The sequence below is a fragment of the Pogona vitticeps genome, chromosome ZW-PAR (assembly GCF_051106095.1).
Source record: "Pogona vitticeps strain Pit_001003342236 chromosome ZW-PAR, PviZW2.1, whole genome shotgun sequence".
NCBI classification, from domain to species: domain Eukaryota; kingdom Metazoa; phylum Chordata; class Lepidosauria; order Squamata; family Agamidae; genus Pogona; species Pogona vitticeps.
In genome coordinates, this window is record NC_135800.1 from 8,730,193 (window position 1) to 8,754,162 (window position 23,970).

The 23,970-nt window shown below is 48.0% G+C and overlaps 1 protein-coding gene across 1 annotated transcript in view; it reads left to right on the top strand.

Annotated features, from left to right (window-relative positions):
* The first annotated feature begins 1,930 nt into the window (after positions 1-1,930).
* BRINP1 (BMP/retinoic acid inducible neural specific 1) overlaps positions 1,931-23,970 on the top strand; it is an 86,071-nt gene continuing 64,031 nt past the window's right edge. The window contains exon 1 of the mRNA XM_020811503.3: positions 1,931-2,667. The gene's annotated coding sequence lies outside the window, so the exon portion shown is untranslated. The remainder of the gene's footprint in view (positions 2,668-23,970) is intronic.

A 23,970-nucleotide genomic window follows, 5' to 3' on the forward strand; every position in this document is an offset into this window, starting at 1 on the left:
AAATGTGCCAACTTTATGTAGAGCTTCTTCCACCCACAGCTTTTATGGGAAAGATGGGTAAAAATCCTTCCCTGTGAGTCACATGGAGTTCTATTTAAGGGATGAGTACCTCCCATTGTGGCTAATCATGGCACAAAGGAAGCCACTGAAAAAGAATAAAGCAACAGCAGAACATTTGTGTAAGACAATAAGCAATAAACAACAAAGCTGTAAATAACAGAATGCCACCACAAGAGATAGCAGAACAAGCAGCAGAAATATGGAAATGAGTGGATTTCCCCCCATTCCATTCATTTATTTATTGCTCCCCTTGTTCTGTTGGTCTTGTGTTTGAGTCATTGTGAATGCTGGTTTTAGCAAAGGAAATGGCGAGCATTGATTCCTGCACTGGGCCATGTACAGTCAGAGCTTCTGATAGATCTCCCACCTACCTTTCACAAAACATTCTAGAACAGGAATGGGGAAATGTGCGGTTCTCCAAACATCTGGAATTCATCTCCTACCAGATGTAACTGGAACAGCCAACGGGGAGGATGTTTACCAACTCTGGAAGGCTACTCGGTCTTATTCTTCCTCTCGGAGGCCATCTTGATAGGCACCATCTGGATCCTCGTTGCCTCGTGTTCCTTCTGCACATGAGAATGTGAAACTGAGACCAGGCAGCTGTTTGTCCAATGGAGATTGTCTTTCGCCCCAGGCGTCTACCATGGAGCAGCGTGTTGTCCTAGACAGACTGCCAATATCCTCCCCGCTCTCATCATAAAATACTACCCTGGACAAAAAAGTGGGTCCTTGACCAGATCGAGCCTGAACTCTTTCAGGAGGCCAAAATGTTGACATTTCAGGCTGTCCTGCTTTGGGCACCTCCTGAGCAGGTAAGATTCTCTGGAGAAGACCCATCAGGCTGGGAAAGGCTGGAGGCAGCAGGAAAAGAGGAAGACCCGATGTGAGATGGACGGACTCCCTCAAAGGAGCCACAGCCATGAGTTTACAAGAGTTGGACTGTCGAGGACAGTATTTTGGAGACCACTGCTCCATGGGGTCACCGTAAGTTGGAGGCGACTTGGTAGCAGGAACCAAAGACAGCATGAGAATGGGAGGCGATATGACCATGCCCAACTTTCTTTATCTATTCATCTGAAATGGTAAATCCCATTCCTCTTGCTTTAGAATAGGTATAATTTTTTTTGGGTGGGGGAGGGTGGACTAAAAGAGACAGAGATGTGGGGGGGGGGAGAGAGAGATAGACCGAAGGAGCGAGCGAGCGAGGCTTGCTTTCAGCCAGCTGATGAGCTGCGTTCGTGGCCAGAAATGCGTCTAAAGGGCTGAACTTTCGGAAGGGAACATTTGGGGGGGGGGAAGCGTGCAGTGGAGAGAGAGAGAGAGAGCGAGAGAGCGAGAGAGCGAGAGAGCGAGAGAGCGAGAGAGAGCGAGAGCGAGAGAGAGAGAGAGACCACCTCTCAGCCACATGTCTTGTAGTGCTGCTATACCACCTCCCAGTTCCCTCCCCCTAAGTGGTTTTATTTCTGCCCCCCACCAAAATCAACCTGCCCCCTTCACAAATCCCCCCCCCAGGTATCCGAGCCCAAGCGCATCCTTCCCATGCCATCTTCCCGCAGCACTCCCTCCGTCCTTCAGCCTGGGCTCTCGCTTCTTTCCTTCTATACCACCCCCCCATCATCCTCCTGCTCCCCTCCCCTTCCGCCCCGCCCCCTTCCCCCCAAGCCCCGCCCCCGTTCTCTTCTCAGCCCCTCCCCTTGCTTGGGGACCCCCCCTCCCTTTCAGCCCTTCGCCCGGTCCGTTCCCATTCATTTTCTCCATCCCGGGTTTGACTCTCCCCCCCCTCCACTTTGGCTCCCCCCCCAGGGGCCCCGCCTCCAAGGCTCCCAAGCTCCTCCCAGGGGCGGGGCTTCTCCTCCAGCCTTCTCTCATTGCCGGTCCTGCCTCTCTCTCTCTGTATCTTTTCCCTCTTCTCTCTCTCTCTCTCGCCCCCCCCCACTGCGCTCTCTCTCTCTCTCTCTCTCTCTCTCTCTTCTTCTCTCTCTCTTTTCCCCCCCTTTTCTCCATCCTCTCTCCAGCTCCTGCCTAGGCGCTTCCTTGAGGCTCCGGAGAGAGAGAGAGAGGGACACATACACACACACACACATACAGGGGGAGCAGAGAAAAAGGAGCCCCCCCCGCGGACCCGGCTCCCATCGGCGGAGTCTGGAGGCCAGCCCCGCATCGCCCGGAGGGAAGGCAAGGCAGCGGGAGGCGAGCCCTCCGGAACGCCGGCCGAAGGAAGGAATAACCTCCGGATCGATCTCCCGCTTGCCTTTGATTTTGGGGTGCGGAGGGGGGAGGCCTTGAGGAGGAGGGGGCCCCCTGCGCTGCCCCGTGAAGGAACGCCTGCGAGCCGGATCGGGGCCAGGGATTTTCCAGCTGAGCATGAAAAAGACTGGTCCAGCCCCAGACGCTGCTTCCTCCGGCGCCTCCTCCTCCTCCTCCTCGTCTTCTTCTTCCTCCTCCTCCTCCTCCTCCTCCTCCCTGCGCCTGCAGCCGCCGCCGCCAAGCGCCCACTATGCGCCCGGGAGCCCGCGGAACCCCCCGCCCCGTTGCCTGCTGCCCAGCCGACTGAGAAGCGGCGCCCGCCGCCCGCTCGCCGCCCGAGAGGAGCGCTAACAGCCGGTAAGGAGAGAGGCATGCCCGCTTGGGAAGCCGTCCTTCCCCCCCTCCCCTGGTCTCTCTCTCTCTCTCTTTCCTTTCTCTCTCTCTCTCCGCCCTCGGACTCTGGCTTGCCCTCCCGGATCGTCCTCGGAACAGCCCGCGGGGATTGCGCCGCCGGCGACCTTCGTGGTCTCCTATTTGGGGCTAGCTTGGCCATCCGTGGGGTTGACCCAGAAGGGCTGGGCTGGCTGGTCTGCCTGCCTGCTGGTCTCTTCAAACCCCCCCGCCCCCCAGAAATCCCACCGCTTACTCCCCAAACCATCATCCCCTTGGGTGCCTGCTCAGATCCCTCTCCTCCGGTCTGTCTCTCCATGCCCATCTAGTCTGTGTCTTTCCCTGTCTCTCTCCTTCAATCGCTCTCTCTCTCTCTCTCTCTCTCTCTCTCTCACACACACACACACACACACACTTTTCCCTCTATCTAATCTTTAATCAAATATCATCTCTCTCTTTTTTTTTCTGGTGATTCAGCCCCCATCCACGTTGCTTTGCAGTCCGCCACCCCATTCCCTTCAGCAAGCAATGGGTTAAGTCCTAGGGGTGGGTTGTGTGTGTGTGTGTGTGTGTGTGAGAGAGAGAGAGAGAGAGAAAAAGAAAACACTATTTAGTGCTAATGCTTTAACTGCAGCACTGCTGAGCTTCTGGGGTCCTGGGGCTATGGGGGGGGGAAATGAAGGCTCTTCCACCCTGGAGGGACCGGTGTGTGCCATGCAGAGATGAGACACACACACACACACACACACACAGAGGCTGTGGAGGGGTGCTGTACGTGTGTGTGCCTTGCACACAAACTGTGTGGAACTGCAGCTCTCCCCCCCCCCACTAGCTCTCTGGCTGGCTGGACACACTGATGTATCAGCATGCAGAGTGGGTATGTGAGGATGCAGTGCAGACACACTCCGTGGCATGTGTGTGTGTGTGTGTAAGTTCCCCCCCCGCTTGTTTTCCGTGTCTCACGCATGCACAGGCATGCCCGACTTCCCTGCACACGCCTTGTGCGGTGAAGTCGGGCGGGGGGGTGGCGATCCCGACGTGCTCGGCTGGGGCCATGTTTGCAAAGGGTGTGTTTGATGGAGGGGAGGTGTGCGTGTGTGTGTGAACATGTGTGCATGGGGGTCGCGGAGCAGCGCTTCTGGTACAGCACCGTCAGGTGCCCACAGCAGAGCAAGAGGGCTGCAGTCTCTCCCCCCCTCCCTTGACCCAGACACAGAGCCCCCCCACCCCCTCGCCTGAGAGAGGATGCTTATGCCAGGCTGCCTATTGATCTGATAAGGTCCAGGCAGGGGGAGAGAGCAAACCCCGCTGAGATTTACTTAATGGACTGCCTGCTCTGTTTCTGGAGGGACAACCCAGAAGGATGTGACATATGATCCTCTCAGGCTTGGTGGGATCTCTCTTTCCTCCCCCACCCCCCACCGGAGGTGTGTGGGAAGATGGAGAGTATAGCTCTGGAAAGTCCTGTAGCTACCATGTTATTCCCCCCCTCAATCCATTTATCTATTTGGAGGCGACTTGGGGTTGAGTCAAGGCATCATCAGAGAAGAAGCCAGATCTGGAGTGAGCTTCAAGGAGGGTCGATGGGGCTTCCCTCCAGAGAGAGAGGGAGGAAGGAAAAACTTTATTTAGCACCTATTTTGGTGTCTTGCATGGACACAGAGAGGAGAGGCGCCCGTCTGTCATTTGCTGAAGGGACCAGATAAAAACCAGTGTGTAGGACAGGGTTCAGGGAATGAATGGGAATGATGATCTAGGACGATGGTGGAGGTGAATGCATGTTTGCGTGGAAGCCGGCTGGGCTTGGCGCTCCATCTCAGATACCTGCCCTGCTGGGTCAGGAAGGGGGTTGCTGTTTCAACACCTGGATGTCGGGACGTTTGGGTCCCTGGTTGGTAGCCAGAGGTGAGAAGGGCAGGCAAGGGTGTCCCATCTGGAGGAGCGGTTCTCTTTTGGTGTGAGAGTTAGGGAGGCGCACCGTGGGTGCAAAAGCAGAGGGGATAAGCATAAGCGTGGGCAAGAAGACAGTAGGCGGATAGAAGCCTCCAGTTTTTGATAATCCTGGTTCAGCAAGGGAAAGCATGGCCTCGTACACACCGAAATGCACACATCTGCAGCCGACACATTTGCCTTCCTCTCTCACACACATCTGTTTCTCTCCGATGCGCCTACACACACATGCATGCGCTCAAGCGGAGGTACCCACATCCCCACTGCTTTGCAAATTCACTCTGGCATTCCCCTATTGGAGACTACACACACACAAGCACACACACAGATCTTATTCACATAGTTCCTTCCTCTTCCAGTCTTGTACAATGTAGCGTTTGTCTCCGTCGTACAACATAGCGCTCCCTCACTCCCTCTCGCTCTGTCTCTCTCCGTGACTTCCAGGGACACACACACACACAGTTGCGACCGGACTCTGTTGTGCATGCGCCTACAGGCACCGCACACACATAAACCCTTGCTTGTTTCACTCTGACCCATGTGCTCCTTCACATTTTATTTGATAAGGTCTTTCATGCATTGGGCAATTCCTTCATGATAAGCAGCCTGGCGTCCTTGCTTATTCAGAAACAAGCTACGGTGTCTGGTAGTGTTTCAGTTGGAAAAAAAAAACTCACATCCTCTCTCTGTTTCCCAGTCACACATGCGATGCTACACTCCAACACACCACCCTCTGTTTTTAACAAGCCACTGTTGCTTGGGCACACCGCCAAACTCACATGGCTTCTTTCCACACACATACAAATACATGAGTTCGCCTGAGTTTTTCCTTGGCTTTCCTTGAAGGTTATACGACGGTTTTCTTCACCCTTCGTCTACGATTTTCCTCCCAGGTCTCTCTCCGTCTCAATTCCCCCTCCCTCCAGAAACACACACAACTGCCTCCATGCTTGTTGTTTTCTCTGTGCAACAACACACACCCTGACCTCCATCGCCCCCCCCATTGCAAGCCTTAGCATGCTAAACACAACAAAGTGGTTAAAACATATATAATTTCTTAATTTTTTAGGAGGGTAGGTACTCTGTGGATGTAATCCTTCTGCTAGTCTTGTTCAAACACATCCACTGCAGGTATTCGCCTATATACGTGCACACCGTGGGGACCAAATCATTCTGTATAAATGAGATCTTCAGATACTCCCAGGTTCACTTCCACCTTTCCTTGCATCTCAAACCCTGCATCCTTTAGGGTGTTTTTCTCTTGTCATTGATCTGGGGTGGGAGGTTTGTCGGCTTTCTGGAGATCTGTTCCACTCAGCAAAAAAATGCTCTCCACGCACCTCCCGCCTCTATTATCTCCCTTCTCCCCTTTTTACAGGTTTTTTTTTTTTGATCGATGGAATGGCAGAGTCTGGGATCAGCTGGAAAGAAGGGGGCAGGATAAATCAAAGTGTGGTGGGTCTACTGGGGGGGGGGGGAGAAGCCTGAGGTTTATTTTCAGGGGTAGAGAAAGACATGGAGGTATCCTTGGCTATATCTTGGGATTGTAGCATGTGCGAGAAAGTGTCTCTCATGGGAGCGAGAACTGGGTGGGTCTCTCTCTCTCGGCCGTGGGCTTCCGTGTCCATGCAGTGGACCCCAGTCGGTCCATCTGGGGCATCCACCTGTATTTCTCAGACACTGTGGCTCTTTCTCTTTTTGCTGGTCCCGTTGGATGTGTGGGAGCGAGGCGGTGTTTATCGTGAAAGGGACACAAGGAAACCTTCCGTGGGAGATCTGGAGGGGCCTGCTGAGGTGTTTCTGTGAGGAACACGACATCAGTACATCTAGAAGTGTGTTAGAGGCTGAGAAAAAACAGCAGCTGAAATGTTGAACGTCTGGCGCGTCTACGAAGGGAGTTCTGCTTTTTCTATGAGAGCCTCGGGGGAAAAGCGGATGAGGTGGTACATCCATGCGCTCGGACTTGGCTTGTGCATAGATGTGTGTGCATGAATCCCAATACTCAGTGAGCGTACCTACAACTCATCCAGAAACATCCACTGGTCTGTGTGGGGGGCTGTGATGGGCTCAGAACCGGAATACTCTGCCCCGGTCCATGCTCCTCGTGTTGCCTTCCCCTGGGCCCGGTGTGGAGACCACAGTCTCTCCTTAGGCAAGAATTTGGTGGAGCCAGATGGCAGCTCTGGTGAAATGTCTTCTTTGGAACAATAGCTGAAGGCAAGCAAGCTGGTCCCCCTAATCGAAGAGGGTGTAGGTGGCCGTTCTGTCCTTTTCTCCTACAGCCTTCTCGAGCGTTTAGTTTTCCCCTCCCATCTCTTCCCTGTTTCATACCATAGATGTGTGGGATCAGGAAAGGCAAGAACTAGGGTGTCTTTCTGGATGACCGTGGAGCACGTCTGCAGGCATCCAGAATCATCCTTCGGGGCTGAGTGGAGAAGCTGCAAAACCTTCCGCTTGGAATAAGGGAGATGTAGGTGAAGCACCGCCATCTGTGAGGACAGATTCTCTCTCTCTCTTTCTCTCTCTGTCTTTCTCTGTGTGTCTGTCCAGACTTTCACCCATAGCAGCTTGAAATATGTACTGCCTGCAGCCCGGATGGTTCAGCTACATCAGCGCTATTGCCAAGACATTGAGATCAAGGGAAGTAATATTGGGACATACAGATAGATGGAGAGCAAGGTCTTGCACAGATGTAGAATGGATGCAGTGAGCTTTCTTCTACTAGATGAGATCTTTGGCCCATCTAGACTAGCATTATCCACTCTTGACAGCTGTCCAAGGTTCTGAATCTATCTTGGTCCTATCTGGTGGTCTTCTCTATTCATTAGGCCTGAACTTGCTTTGTTTGCAAGCGGAATCAAACAATATCAGTGCATTCAGGTTGGTAGGATGGTCTAGAACATGGGTTCCCAACCTTGGGTCTCCAGATGTTCCTGGGCTAAAACTCCCAGAGGCCTTCACCATTAGTTGTACTGGCCAGGGCTTCTGGGAGTCGTAGTCCAAGGACAGCTTGGGGACCCAAGGTTGGGAAGGACTGGATGACTTCAAAAAAGGATGGAACACAGGGAGAGTTTGTGAAAAACAATGAGGGATGAAATTAGTATGAATTTTCAGTAGCTTTGGGGGGGTCCATGACACCCAATAGCTCCTGGTGGCTCTTTTCATCTCCCAATGAGCATATCCTAAGAAGTCACACGGACTCCCAGAAGGGGGAGCTCCGACTCTATTGTTGGCTTTGGAGAAAGATTTTTGCCAAGGTAAGCCAAAGCAATTGAAATTTGCATTTGGTTTCGACCTGCGCTTTTTGGGGTGGGTGGGGAGAAGGTTTTGTGGGCGACATGCTATCAGTTTCCTTAAACTGCCCTCCCTTTCAGAGGAGAAGGAGGATGACGCCATCAGCCTGGGCGAGAAAAATCAACAGAAATCAGCAAGGCACATATCAGCCAGTTGTAGCCAAGAGCTATTTATATTTCGTTGTCTCTCCTCCTGTCTCTCAGCCTTCCCTCTCTCCTGCAGGAACAAGGGTATAGGATAAAAGCAACTTTTTTTCCCTCGGAACTCTTTTTTTTTCTCAGCTGGAATGGAGATGATGGAGGTCAGGGCCGGCCCTGCTGTTGGGCAAGAGGAAGTAGCCTTTTGAACCCCTGCACTTGCAGAGCTTTAGATGGTTGTCCAGAGACCTCTATGGCCGAGGTGTTGTTCTTCCTGCCTGAACAGTAACCCTTCTTTGTCCTCACTACTATCATCCTATCTGTGGGATGGAATTACTTCCAACTTTACAGTTCTGTGATCTTTTACAGTGAAACCGTAGGCAAGTGGGCTAGAAGCTGAGTTAAACAGAGGTCAACATCTGAGGACCTTCTCTCTGATCTGTTTATGAGAGATCAGACAACTGCTGAGTGTCCTCAATGGTCAATAAGCCTAACCCTCTGCTCATGGAAGAATCCACAATTGAACACCCCCTCCCCAAGATGGCTATCCAGCTTCTATTTACAACCCTCCATAGAAGATGTACGAGAGTCCACCAGGGTCTGAGGTTGTATGTTCCTCTGTCAGCTCTTATTGTCAGGAAGTTCTTAATAATGTTGGGTTGCAAGATGCCTTCTTGTCATTTGAAGATGTGGGTTCTAATTCTGCCTTCTGGAGCTACAGGGATGAAGCTCATTTCCCTCTTCCACATGGCAGCCATTCTGATCTCTGAAGGTACTGTAGTCTTCTCCAAAGGACAACACATACCCCCAGATCTTTCCATGATTCCTCGTCATGTTCTTTGTCTTCTTGGCCTGTTTTCTCCATAGATGTTCCAGCTACCAGTCTGGATGCTGGATTGTTGGATATTAACGAGAAGATCATTTTTTTAGTGGTGGCTCCACACGGGTGGAATTTGCACCCCTAACCCACAGAGCTTTTTACAGCGGCATCGTCATAAATTACTTCTACTTCCTTTTCAAAATTTCCATTTGCTCTTATCAAGTGCTTCCCTGTGGATTTTTTTTGGAAGCGTTTGGGTTTTTAGACCAGCGATTGCTGTATTATTACAATTTATTTTTTGCTTATGCAGACCTGCGGGGACAGTGTGAAATCCACAGAAGTGACAGATGTATGCATATTGATATCAGGATCCCCAGTGTGGCGTGGTGGATAGTGTGATGGACTAAGATTCAGGAGGCCTGGGTTCAAATCCCCATTCAACTATATAAGCTGATTGGTGGTCCTAAAACTGCTCCTTAAATATCTCATGTACCTTGACAGCCATATTAGGATCTCTGTATGTCAGTTACAACTTAACAGCACATAGCAATACTTATGTATGTACATCCATAGGTCAACTGAACCAGCCTTTGCTGGGGAGACTAAATCAGGGGTAGGAGAAAATATCGTTGGCTTTTTTAAAATGATTTTAAAAAAAAATAAGGGATTCTTAGTATAGGTAATTCCTTTCTAAATTTAAACACCTTTCAGATTAAAGAGGGGGAAATAGGTGTGGAAGAGAGCAAAGTGGACAGATCTTCCCACCGATAGCTTTGACTGCTTAGCTAATCTAGCTTTGAATCCCTCTGTGGCGTATGCATGTCTAGTCTCCCCTTGCTTCCTCTTTACAACAACTTTGTGAAGTAGGTCAGAGAGAGAAAGAGATTGAGACAGAGAGAGAGAGAGAGAGAGAGACTGACCTAAATTTACTTTGTGAGTTTTATGGTTTAGTGAGACTTGAGGGGGAATTTGTCAGGGCATAACTGTGTTTCCCAAACTTGGGTGCCCGGATGTTCTTAGACTGCAATTCCCAGAAATCCAAGCTAGCACAGCTGGCAAGTGAGGGCCTCTGGGCATTTTAGTCCAAGAACATCTGGCATATAATAACCACTCCACCACATTGTTTGTCTGTCCCTAGCTAAGGTCCAGGGTGTTAGGAGCGCTTCTCGATCTAAGGCCTCCTGCCTGGCGATTCCATTCAGTGTCTCCTCAGCACTTCTTCCATGATGGGAATGCAATCTAAAGAGAAACGGTGACTGCAAGACGGTTCTGTTCTTCTAGAATCAATCTCATTCCAGTTGACTAGAGTCAACCTCGCACTGATCCCTCCTCCCAGCTCTTGAAGGTCAACCAAATCAATTTGCCCGTGCAGTGGGGGATGGGCATGTGTTTGGGGAGAAGGAGGCGGTAACAGCTGTTCAACAGCATCTGGAACCCAGGAGTGAAGTTGAGTTTGATCCCAGAGTCACACCGTCTTGGTGGGAAATGGAGAGAATGGAAGGAGGAGCGTTATCAGCACATTAGGACATTATTTGTGCCTCTCATAAAACTAAGGTACCGGGATGGGACTTCTCGGTCCCTGAAATCCTATTTTGTTGTAGTGACTCCAAATCACCAGAGGCATATTTAGGAAACCGCGCTGTCTATATGTTCTTTAAAAATCCACATCTGGGCTGTGCAGGAAGGCCTCTGCATCAAATTGTGTCTGGGCCTAATGAGAAAGCATTTGTTTCCACAGTGGAGCCAACTTCTGAGATAACCAGAGACTGGAAATATGAAGTTTTGGGATTGTGACTTTCCAAATAACCACTGGCTATGCTGGCTAGGGTGTTTTGGTGTGTTGCGGTCCAAAAATTAATGGCTTCCATCTGTGTTTCTCAAACAGATGGCTTCGTAGCCTCTAGTTGAGGACACCAGGGTTGGAGAGCCAACCAGCCCAATAAGATCTGTTAATGTCATTGATGGAGTCCTGCTGTTTCCCATAAAGATGTGTCTACTTGTCCTGGAACAGAATGTACCGTCCTGTTAATCACTCTCAGGTAAAGTTCAGTAGACATCTTCCAGAAGCTAGGGAGCTTTCCTGGGGGGTCTCTCCAAACTCATGAAAGTGTCTACCCAGGGAGGACTTTGAAGACCAGGCCTTCATGTGGGTTTGGGTCCCAGAATAAAGCCTGAAACCAATTGTAGATGAAGGTCTGGATCTAGAATAAGATCTAAATGTAACTAAATGCTAATTTGCCTGCCAGTAGACCTGTTGAAACAGTGGTAATCAATCCTTTGAATCAATGGCGATAGATCTATTCAATCATTGTAAAATTGGTTCAACACATAGGTAGATCGCATTGATTTACTTATTATCTACTGAATTTGGGTACCGTAATGAGATTTAGATACCCAGCGTGGTGTAATGGACAAAGTGGTGGGCAAAGACTCAGGAAATGTGGGTTCAAATCCCTGCTCAGTCAGGGAAGCTCACTGGGTTGGTTGAATCTGGTAAAAACCACTCTTTAAACATCTCATTTACTTTGAAAGCTCCGTTAGGATTGTTATAAGTCCATTCCAACCTAATGATCGCAAGAACAACAAGGTTTCGGCTTACGTCTTCATGCTTCCAAGAAGCTTTGGGGCTAAGCTGAAAATGTGGATTTTTCAATCAGATGTTGTTTTCTGACTTCACTATTGGGTGTTTTGAATAGCTGCTCCGGTTTTTATGAGTTGTGCATTTCTCGTTGCTTTCCCTTGATCCTTTATATTTGCTTTTCTAGGGTTTTTTTGGGGGAAGGTAGGTGACTTTCTCAAGCAGAGAATTTGAGATTTTCAGAGTTTTTTAGACCAAAATCAAGAACCAGGAGATGATTCCTTGTGGTGTCGCAGGGGCTGGATGTTGTGTTGTCACTGAATGAGTCCCAGCAGTGTAATGGCATGTTTGGAAGCATAAGTGTGTATCAATAGGGTTTTCACAACCAGTTACCCCCAAATGAAAAGAGATGATCCATATCATTGAATGAGGAACAGGTCTTTTGTTAAGTTAATGGCTCTTAATTGCCCGTTCAATACTAAACTACTTTCGAATACTATTATCACAAGGGTTGGTTGCAACCATTTACTGTTCCTGGGAGAACTTGTTTCTCTCTTAGCTACTATGGAGATGGCAGCTAAGCTTGAAAGGAAGTCGGAAACCTAGGAGGCAATGTGGGTGGGGTCACCATCCCTGTTACTCAGAAAGTCCCTGGTCTTTGATCCTGCAAGCCCTAGTTCTACTGCACCGTTGCAAGAAATCTGAAAATCCAGCCCCTAGTACCTTCCCTTCTAGTTTCTTCATGCCCAACATACAAACTCCTTCATGCCCAACATCAGTGAGGAATGGCTACAGATGGATTCCCCAGCTTTAAAGCTCCAAACACACCGGAATTTAACTTTCCTCTTCTTCCACCTTACTCGTCCTGAGATAGGTTTCTTTTTCTGAGGCTCCAGTCAGCGTCTGGAGGCCTGGCACGCATACAGTTGCCAAAAAATCTGTGTATGCCACACAGCATGCTCTATTCCCCCCCCCCGACATGCTAGCTTGCTGCCGTTGGGTGCAGCTGTAGTGGTCGCAACTCAATGGGCTTTTGTGCATGAGATGGAAGCTTCGGTGCCATTTTGTTTTTCACCTCAAGCAGTGCAGGGTCTTGGGGTGAGACTCTTGTCTGTCTTGATTAACTTGCAACTGAGGTCGAGCTGGCTGGATAGCTCAGTAGCTTAGGTATCTGGCTGTAGGTGGGGAGTTCAATTCTCCACTGGGTCTCCTGGGAGAACAGTCAGCCTGGGTAGCCTGGGTAAGCTGCGTGGTCCCAGGACACCCTCAGAAGAAGGGAAGGGTCAACTGCTTCTGATTATTCCCTACCTGAAAGGTTTTACACAGTCAGAATTGGTTTGATGCCATGCCATTATTTATTAAAGGTGGCCAGATTAGTTGCTGGGAGCATGTATTTATTTATTTTTTTTAAAGAAGAGCTAAAGGAAAGACATCATAATTACATTCTAATCATGTCCTGCCGAGTGGCTCGCTGAGCAGAAATTAAAGAAGTTTGAAATAAGGAAAGAACGGGAAGGAGACGATGTGCCTTTTTGCCTAGAGGGTTTGGCGGTGGGGAGGGGGGGGCGAGAGATGAGAAGAGGGATGATTTTGATGAGAGCGGCAGAAATCTTTGAGGGCAAGATGGAAAGACACCAAGCGCATTCAAAATGGAACTCCAAAAAGCTCTTTAAAGGGAAGCTGGAAAGGAGCCGAATTCCCAGCCCTGGGAGGTCATAAAAGCACCATGAGAGTGAAGCCCATCAAGGTGCCGAGACTCCGTGTCACTTATTTCTGCTTGCTGCTCCATAATTAAGGAGAACGGTTGTTCGTGCCTGATGCCGGAGAGCAGAAGTGGCTTCCTTTCTGGGAGCGACTGGGGAAGGGGGCGCTTAGCGATGGAACGTAGAAAAAAAGTTGGCTCGGTTTTTCTCGCTGATGTTCTCGTTTTTCGAATGGGCATGGGGGAAGGAAGGTTGACGTCGGCTTCCGCCGATGGAGCCGGCTCTGCTGTCAGGCAGAGTGAAGAAGATGCTCCAGGCAGGAGATACTGGAAGGTGGTATTCGAGGGCTGGAGGAGAGAGGCTTCTGTTGTCCTGTTATGGAGGACATGATCCTATCTGCAATGTTGCCAAAAAAAAAAAAAAAATCCCGAGGTCATTACAGCTGCCTTTTGCAGACAAGATGGGAAGCAATGGCGTCTTATAGGTAGAGGCACTCAAGCCGGGGGGGGGGGCAGGTCATACCTAAACTGAAGTTTCAGGGAAAGAGAGAAATGAAGAGCAGGAGGAAAGATTGCTAAACTTAGTTACAGAAGCCCCTCATGCTGGCTTTTCTACAGGTAGGAAAGACAGGGTAAGCTGAAAGCCATTACAGAGAAGAACTCAAGTGCCATGGAGTCTGGTAGATCTGAGGGTGCCGGAGCAATAAATCTGGATTTTGAGCTCGACTTTACAAGGACCAGGCTGCTGGTTTATCTTCTTAAGGTCTTTCACCTTTCCTGTGAGCTTATACCAGACTGCCCTACCCTTTAAAGAGCTTAGGGATGTTACCTTTTTCACTACAGGTCCCAGAATCCTCCACTCCTGCCCTTGCTCTCTGGGGCACCTTGTGGGTAGCTGTCCAAGAAATTCTGGAGCAGGGAGAGATTGTGGTGGCCTCTGAAGATGACCTAACTGTGAACTTCGGCCAGTCCTAATCAGCATAGCCGGTGTTAATGGATTCTGGCAGATGTGCTTGGACTACAATTCCCAGAAGCCATCACCACTCACTGTGCTGGCCGGGATTTCTGGACTTGGAGCCTGAGAACATCTGGGAACCACTGGATTGTGGGAACTGTGATGCAAAAACGGGACTTCCCGAGTCTTTAAATAGAAGATTGTTCCTGCAAAGTAGGACAGCGTGGCAGTCCTAGAGAAATCAGCCACTGCAGCAAACGTGCTGAAGCTAAGAAGGTTTCTGGCTGGTCAGTTCCTGACTGGGAAATGCCCTATTTTCTTTTCTGGTCCTGCTACATAACACAGCGCCCCTCCTTTCCCTAGAGAAGGGAAAAGATTAGCAAAAGACAAAAAGATATTTTGCTTCGCAGGATGGGGATGTGCCAATGAGCTCCAGGACATGAGTCATGTTGGTCCTGCCTCGTTTTAGGTCCAGATAACGACAGGGCGTCTGCTTCAGTTTGCAAAATTAGCCAAAGGCGGTATCGTGGGCCGGACATAGCGAGGATCAAAGCTAAGGGGTCAACCAGTGTTGTGTTTGGAGAAGATGAGCAGGACAGGGAACTGATGAGGAGCAGACGGTCGCTGATGGAGGAATAATCAGACAGTAGGAGAAGCAAGAGTGGGGCGGAGAGGAAGCAAAAGGAGGCACTGTCAGGTAGGAATGCCACGAGACAGGTGTACATGCAGAGATAAGGTGTCGTTGGAGAAGGAGCCACCCCCTAGCTTACAGGTCAAGGGAGGGATGTGATGGGCAGGTGAGAGCTTGTGATAAGGGACAATACAGGTGGGACTTGCCAGTCCTTTAGAGGATCAGACAGCGGAGCGATCCCTAGGGGGGAAATGCTACCGTTCCATATCTGTAATTTAGCCACAGAGTGGAACTGACAAGGAAGCACGGAGAGAACGGGGAGAATCCGATGCATCCTGGATGCACAGAGGTATCAACAAGGGGATTTGAAGAACAGTTGCTTCGGTTTTACACATTGCTCATGGGTTGAAGGGGAACGTAGGGATCTGCTGCACACATGGGGACCCTCTGGGCAGGGTTAGAGACGCCAGTCAACTTCAGCTCAAAGGTCTTCCTGCAAGTCGCTACTCCAGACTACTTTAGAATCTAGGAGGGGAGGAAGGGAGGTTGGGAAGTCTTCGAATGGTGTGACCATGGGGCTGGAAGCGTGGTTGCCTGGCCAGCCCCAGAGGGCTCTTCAAGAGGGATCTATCTGGGCTACTTCAGCTGCTGATTTGCTCCTTCAGCATGGGCTGGGACGCAATGCCCCATTCGGGTTGACCACGGTATGATTTCGTGGCTGATAACTCATATGTAGCACTGGACCATCGGATCCTTCACAAAGTGCAGGAATCCCAAACAGAAGAAGAGATTGGAGCCAGAGGTGTGAAATATAGGGGTTTGGGGGCTGGCCAACCTATAAAGTCCTAAACAGTTGGGGTCCTTGGTATAGGAAGGAACATCTTTTTCTGAGACCAGTAGCCCATCCTTCCCATTCATTTCCAACCAGGCAGTTGAGGGTGCTTACCTGGAGGAAAAGAGTAAAGAAGGACCCCTGTCTTCTCAGTGGTAGCCCCATTGCTTTGGAATGAACGCCCATTTGTCTTGTTCCCTCCCCGGGGACCTTTAGGACATCTTTAAAATCTTTTCTTTTCCAACAGGCTTTTAAAATAATATCTCACCTTTAAATGCTCTACTTTTGAGCTCAACATCAGCAGCCATCAGATCAGCTTTAATTTTAGTCCATAGAATATATTGTACGCTATGTTTTTAGCGGGTGTGCGATGTCGGTTTATTGTCTTAGTCTTGTACACTGTCTGGAGTGACTGTTTGGTCAGAGGAGAGGTATAGAACTGTACAAACACACACACACACACACACACAAAACCAACATGGTTGCTACCCTACCAGTTGTGGGCATCTGGGGACTGTCATGGGAGCATTGTGTCTCACCTTTTGGGTCCTCCGCCACGTTGCACATCTGGGTAATGGGTGCGGATTAGACGTTGCAGGCTGTAAAGGAAGACACCGTCGATGTCACAGCAAGAACGGACCCATTAGCTTCCAGGGAACTGCAGCTCCTTCTTCCGTGGACTGGAAGATGAACGGAGCTGATGTTTCTTGACAATTTCTTGTCAGGGATCTTGCTGCCGTACAAGCCTAAATTGTCTGGGGGTTTTCATTCATCTGGATAGGTTTCCGCATTAGGACATCTCCCGTACAATCAGACGCTGTTATGAATATTCAACAAGACAGGGGTTTCAGGTGCTCACAGCAAAAAAAGCGCTCACATGTTAGTGGGGAATGCTCTGTACCATCTGGCTGGTTGCACAGGGTACTTCGGAGAATTAGTACTTGAGTCCAAGATGCCACTGGACGTCCCCGTCCAAGAAAAGATGTAACTTGGGCCAAAGCTGCCTGAGACTATTCTCACATCAAGGTTTGCCATATCAGGCTCTGCCCACCTTCACTGCTGGGCATCTGCAGTGCCACCCACCTCAGTACCACTGGATATAATCCCACAGGTCTGCTGGCTGGTTCCGGGTTCCTCATTCCTGTTCTAGATGATCCTTAAGTAAATCAGAGATGGGGGAGAGTTCCAAGGTCATGCAGAATCATAGAAGAGCTGAGTTGGAAGTGGTCCGTAAGGCCATTGGGTCCAACCCCTTGCTCAAGGCAGGAATACAAATTAAAGGATATCTGCCAGGTGCTTGGCTAAATGTGTCTTGAATGCCTCCAGCGTTGGAGCAATCTCCACCTCCCAAGGTCATTGGTTCCCTTGTTGTACTGCTCTAACAGTTAGGAAGTTCCTCCTGATAATAAGGCTTCCTATAGCTTGAGCCCATTATTACATGCCCTGTACTCTGGGATGATTGAGAACAGATCCTGCTCCTCCTCTATATGGCAGTCCTTCAAGTATTTGAAAATCGCTATCCTATCTTCCCTCCGTTGTCTTTTCTCAAGGCTAAATATGTCCCGTTCTTTCAGCCTTTCCTCCCAGGGCTTGGTTTCCAGTTTCCATACAAACGTGACCTTAGAAGGCTCTCTTGTCATCCTAAAGCAGGGGTGAAACACTGTTGGCCTTTGTGATGTCTTGACCTGCCACTCCCATTAGCCTCGCCTGGCGTGGTCAGTGGAAAAGGGTAATGGGGAATATAGTCAAGTCATCGGAAGCAGCGGTGGTCCCTGCTACGTCTCCTTCTCTTTCATGCAATCCTGTGCATGCCTACTCTGAAGTAAGACCCATCCAATATGGTGGTTTCTTCACTGCATTGTGCACGTGGGTGTAGATGGTGGCCCCAGGCTACCTTTCCACCTGTGCTGAACATCTAAAAACAGTGTGTTGTGGTTGTCTAGTGTGAGTTAATCAGACCCATTTTGCCCAGCCCGACAACAACGAAGCCAATATTATCAAACCCGTTGTGTTTCATTGACTGTGTCCCCACCCCCACCCTTTCTGGACGGTGTACATTGTGCAACAGACTTTAATTTAAAGCAGGCTTCTGCCTCCCTGCGATTTTGAGCTGTGCTTGCAGTTTCCAGCAGGGGTAAGGAACATTGATTGCTGCTGAGTTGACCCTAACACCCTCAATCTTTCACTGAATGGGAAAGGACCTGTCCTGGCTCTTGGAGGGTTGCATTTGCTGGTGAAGGCTGCAAATCGATACGGCTTGTATCTTTTCCACCTTTGCAGTCTTATTCCTGTTCCATTTCACACAGGCCAAAGGGGGAGACGCCATGTTTTTTTTTTTCGCTTGTCATGGAGAGAGAAAGAACACAGTGACATCTAAATTAAACCAGGAGAAAGAGAAAAATAAGTTTGATTGATGAGAAAGACTTGGTCCTGTCTTAAGGATTCATTGCGTTTTCACAATCTAGGTAGAAATCTGCTGCAGCAGAGTCTGAAGCCCGATTTCTCCCTTCTGGATTTCACAATGCATATTTTAAGGAGTGCTTATGTTCTTTAAGAGCCAGCGTGATGTAGTAGCTAAGAGTGTTGCACTAAGATTTAGGAGATCTGGATTCAAAAGGTCCACCCAAAGAGCGTGGAAGCTCAAGGTGGTGGCCAAGGTAAATCACTCTTCCAACATTTCCCATGCCTTGAACACCCTGGTGAGGTTGCCATAATTCAGAAACAATGATAGCACATAATAACAAAGTCTGTTCCCCCCATCAGATAACATTTCTTCAAACAGATATATGACTTTTCTATGTACAATATGTTGCTTAACTAATCCTAGAATGTAAAAGCGGAGAACATCTCATGGTAACTTTGTAGAGCCGTGGTTCCCAACCATGGGTCCCCAGATGTTCTTGGACTGCAGCTTCTAGAAATCCTGGCTAGCACAGCTAGAGGCGAAGGCTTCTGGGAGTTGTAGTCCAAGAACCTCAGTGGTTTCAGTCTCTGTCGGAGGGTCCAGAGGTTGGGCGTTTGATTCCCCACTGTGCCTCCTTGATGGGCTGGGCTCTATCATCAATAGGGTCCCTTCCAGCTCTGCAGCTCTAAAATGATGATGATAATGAGCATCTGGGGGCCAAGGTTGGGAACCACCATTATAGAGGACAATGTGCATTTCTTCTAGAGTCTTCAAGTCTTAGACCACTGTTGAATTTCTCAAGAATGTCTTATTTCTAGAGAATTGATCAGGCTACTGTAGAGATTGCCACATGTCCAGAGTTCCATAGGTCTCAAGGGAAGCTGTACTAGATGAGAAGCCAAATTGATCTTGTTGGGTTTTGAGTCTTTAATAACTGGGCGTCCATTTCTTCTCTGCTCCTAACCAACATCCATGCTCACCAGCTCAGCATCAGGACATTCGACTCCCTGTCACACTCATAGGGCAGCAACCCATTATTAGTCTGAACTAGAGTAGAACCACTGGTTCATTGGAACTTATATTGACTTACCATTCAGTAGGTGATTCAGTGGATCTACTGTCTTCTTGGGACTTGCAATATGATGCTGTCCATGATCTTCAGTTCTTTGGTAGTGGACTATCCAACTGATTGCCTACACAAAATGGTCGGCAGTTGTTCCTCAAGGTTCCACTTCCCTTGACATCATAAGGTCTCCCTCCCTGGTTTTGCCCTCAAAGATCGAAGAAATGGGGACCTATTGCCCTGGTCACCCTGATTAGCTGCTTTGAAACATGATAATCAAGATATTCTGCATGGGGTAGGGTAGGGTGTCTCCTCTACTGCAGAGAGATTGAGACACATCAGAGCCTAGTAGCTTCAGTGTTGGGCCAGGGCAGCTAATCTGCTGCATGCTTTTTGCCCAAGGAACTATCCAAGGTGCTGGAGGTGTTTCTGGGGTGGCAAGAGGGTGCAGTTCTGAGGAAGTGCCTGCTGGAATTCACCTCAGTGATGCTAGCCCCCACTTCCCAAGGTCCTCTCTTATGGATCCCAGTTCTGCAAGCAGGAATTTAAGAAGGCTTGATGTCATAGAATCCTGGAATCATGCAGTTAGAAAGGACCTTGTAAGGCCATCAAGTCCAATCCCCTGCTCAAGGGAGGAATCCAAATCAAAGCAGATCAGACAGAGGGTGGTTGTCCAATTGCTTCTTAAATGCCTCCAAGATTGGCATTCTTCTCCTTTCAGACCACCTCATGTTTTCCAAATGCCAATACTTCAATTGATCCATCAATTTCTTTACCCTTCAGAATACTTTGCACTCTCTCTGGAAGCAAGTTGTACAGATTTAGCAAAGTGGTGCAACAACAGCAATGGCTGTTCAAAAATGGTATTTTCAGTCTTGGAAATGAAATATGGGGCCTGGAAATGGTCATGATGAAACACACCAATTGATTGAGTGGGAACATCACATACAGGTCATTTCATTATCAAGTTGAATGATTCCTATTTTCCCCTGTAATCTTCACAAGAACATGTTGCTTGAAGTCAAGAAAACAGGAGAACGTTGTTTTTAGATGGGGACAGACATTGGGCCATTGTGTATTAGAAGGAAATGGGGAGATGTTGGAATGGTGGATGAGATCTTTGTAAGAGCCTTGAAGGAAGACAGATTTGTTTAGGGGTGCATGGTGCATTAAAGGTAGGATTATGCACCATCAAGCTGCAGTTGATTTATTGAGACCTTAAGAGGGCTTTCAAGGTAACAGAGATATTTAAGCAGTGGTTTTACCATTGCTATTCCCTGGTCAATTTCCATGGTGAGGCAGGGATCCCAACTCAAGTCTTCTGAATCCTAGTTTATTACTTTGTCCACTAAACCACAGTGGGTACCCCTTGGCAGCTTAATGTTAGAGGAATACAAGGAACACCTTGGTGGAGAAGACCACAAACTCATGTCTATAGAATCCTTCTTCCTGCAAGAAGTAGCATTTGACGCATCCTTCCTATAAACATGAGGTTGTCTGTGTTTGTCTTTGATAAAAGGTAGATTGGGTGTAAAGCCTTAGGAATAGGTTTCAAGCCTTAGGAACAGCAGTGGCCTAAATCCATTTTCTTCTTCCATCAAATCAGTGGCTGAATAGACTCATTGAATCAATGGAATTTGCACACTTGTCAAAATGTCCCTAAATTCTATTGATTCAGTGGTTCTAGTCTTGGTGGGACCAGCGGGTGAATTTAGTTCCAAATTAGTTCCAAATTGGAAATATCTCCATCATATTTCTACTTCTACCCCTAGGTAAGATAGGGTATGCGTATGTGATCTGGCTAATCATAGAATCATACTCATAGAATCATTGAGTTGGAAGGGGGCTAGAAGACCATTGAACACAACTCCCTACTCAGTGCAGAATCCTAATCAAAGCAGATGTGATAGACTGTTGTCCAGCTTTTTCTTGAACATCTCCAGCAGTGGAACACTCACAACTTCCCAAGATCAAGGGTTCTGTTGTCCTACTGCTCTAACAGTTAAGAGGTTTCTCCTGATATTCAGTTTAAATCTGCCTTCCTGTAGCTTGAGCCCATTAACCCTTTCTCCCATGCCTTTTTTGCAATAAAGAGGAATAAACAGAAACAACCAGAACCTCTTGCTATTGCCAAAGATGCTATTCATCCTATAAGGATATAACAAACATACATGTGCATGTATGCTTGTATATAGCGCCTTCTATGTGCCCTGTTTGCATGGCTGCTGAACGGTTAATTGACTGAGAGCGTACAGAAAAATCTGATAATTGTTACGTTCCTTGCTCAAGGTCCTCACCAAATCTGACAATGGAACCTCTGACATCAAAAACTTGTGCACAACATTTAACACACAACACAGCCAGTATTCTACTGAGTTGCCATCCTTGGTGCATTCTGTACGACGGTTCTTTTATGACAACATCCATTTCTGTGGTTGATACAACCCGCAAATCACATGCTTAATTACTTGACGTGTTTACCTAATCATTTCTGACGATGCTTAATTGCCTTTTGTCTCTTAATTGCCTAACGTGGGGCTAGCTTACAGTTAGCTTGTGGACTTGCCTTGCAGAATCAATTGAAGTCCCTTACCAGCTCCAGCTGTAAGATGTGAGATTCACAATTTGGATTCCGCTCCTCGTGTGCTTGTCGGTTCTTATATGGCTTCGGTTGTGTTCATTTTGGGTGTCCTGGTTTTGATTCCTCAAGCTATGTTTTCTTAAAGGTTGAATGCTTCACCACAGATCTAAGTGCACTTCCATGTTCTGATCAAAACTTCAAGATGGGACTCTGGGACTCATAGTAAAGGCATAATGGCCTCCACAATGAGGCATTAATAGACAAGTAAACAAAGCACCAGAGTTCCTGAAAAGATACAGCCTAGGCTGCTGGATGTTAGGAACTTTAGAAGCTACCTTGTTAGTCTCTTTCCCGAAAACATCCGCCTGTGCCACCCATTCCTCTCAGGCCTGTTCCTCATGGTTGCCATACCAAGGGAGGCCAGGAGGTCATCAGTCAGAAACAGGGCCTTCTTGATTGTGACTACTTCTTTTTGGGATGTGCTCCTGACGGAGCTACGCCTGGCCTCCTCCCTCACAGCCTTCAAGAGGATGCTCAAAACAAGTCTGTTGAAGGACGCCTTTGAGAGCATCCTCTCCTAATGTGGCATGATTGCTCATCTTTAGATTGCAATAATATTAATTGTGTGCTGACATTGTTTCAGTTTGATTGGTTGATTTGATAGTTAGTCTTGACTATATATAGTGTTTCCTTTTATTGAATTTTATTTGTTTAATTTGATGATTGTCTCACTCTGGGTGTCAACCATGCAGAGTAAAGCAAAGTGTGCTTTTTATATATGACCCCACAGTGTTTAAAGCACTCGCTGGGTGCTTTACAAATTAATCATGCAGGCCACACATTCCCCTCCCCATTTCCAGCAATTTAGGTACTCATTTTGCCGACCTCGGAAGGAGAGAAGGCTGAGTCAACCTTGAGCCGGCTACCTGGGATTGAACCCTGGGTCATGAGCACAGTTTTGGCAGCAGTACAGCAGAATAGTATTTATCACTAATCAGTAGGGTATGCAACAAACATAAATCAATCAGCCAATCAACCAACCAACCAAACAGCCAGCCAGCCAGCCAGCCAGCCAGCCAGCCAGCCAGCCAGCCAACCAACCAACCAACCAACCAACCAACCAACCAACCAACCAACCAACCAACCAACCAACCAACCAACCAACCAACCAACCAACCTACTTAGACCCATAGTCCACCTTGCTCAGTTTTGCTAAAACTAGAGATGGAAGGCTGATAGCCATCCAGATGTCACAGTTCACCTCCTGTTGTTCCTAGGACATCTCGTCCTGCCCTTTCTGGGTGGATGATATTTTCCACCTCTCTAGTCATCAATTGCTTATGGATGCTGTTGTTGACCTACGGAAGCCCTTGATGAGTTAGAATCTTGGTGTCTACCTACTTATTTTTTTGCCATCAAGTGTTGACATGAAATAAGGATACCTTCTTGGATTACCCAAACTTAGGAATGTTCTCTGTCAAGAAGTGTGCCCAATTCTATTGCACCAAATTTAGCATCTATTGGCACCATTGTTGACAGGTTGGATAAAATGAGTCGGATTAGTGCCATCTATTTATCTAGGCATTTATGAATGCCTACCTGCAGTTTTGTTATTTTGCTTTAATACTGTTGCTATCCATCCAAGGGTTTAATAATCCCCCTCTCCTTTCCCTCCCTCCCTCCCTCTCTCTGTATTTCTGTGGGTGTTTTTAATCTACCCTATATTTACAACTCTCAGTAATAGTAATAATTGTGTGTTGTCAATCATTCTCTTCTCCTAAGGGCATCTCAGGAATGTGCAGCTTGCCCAAGGCTACATAGGTTGGTTCTATTAACAGGATGCACAGTGGCCCTGCAGCCAGATATACCACTCGCTAAGCTTTCCAGCCAGCTGACAGATCTCAGGGAGGGTTTAAAAAAAACAAATCTAGAACTATGTAAATCATTTTAGACATTCGAATTTAAGACAATTCATCAATCTGAGCAAAATGGGACCCAGCGAACTGAAGGATAGGAAAGCAAGCCAAATTGGGTGAAGAGCCAGATTTTACCGCGGCGTGAAAATAAAGGAAATGTCAGTGCCAGTTGAGTTTTCAAGAGAAGCTATAAATCAATAAACGGAATGGAATGAAGAATAAATAGTCATAAGTAAATAGAAATGAATGAAGAAGTGAGTAGATCAATAAAGGCCACTGTTGTCTGTCTTGTTCAAGGTGGATGACTCCAATATTTTGAGCGGGGGTAAATCCACTCCAGGTGTTATCAGACCTGCCTGAGAGTCTTCATCCTACCCACAAAATAGGTTCAGCAGTCTAGGTAGCTC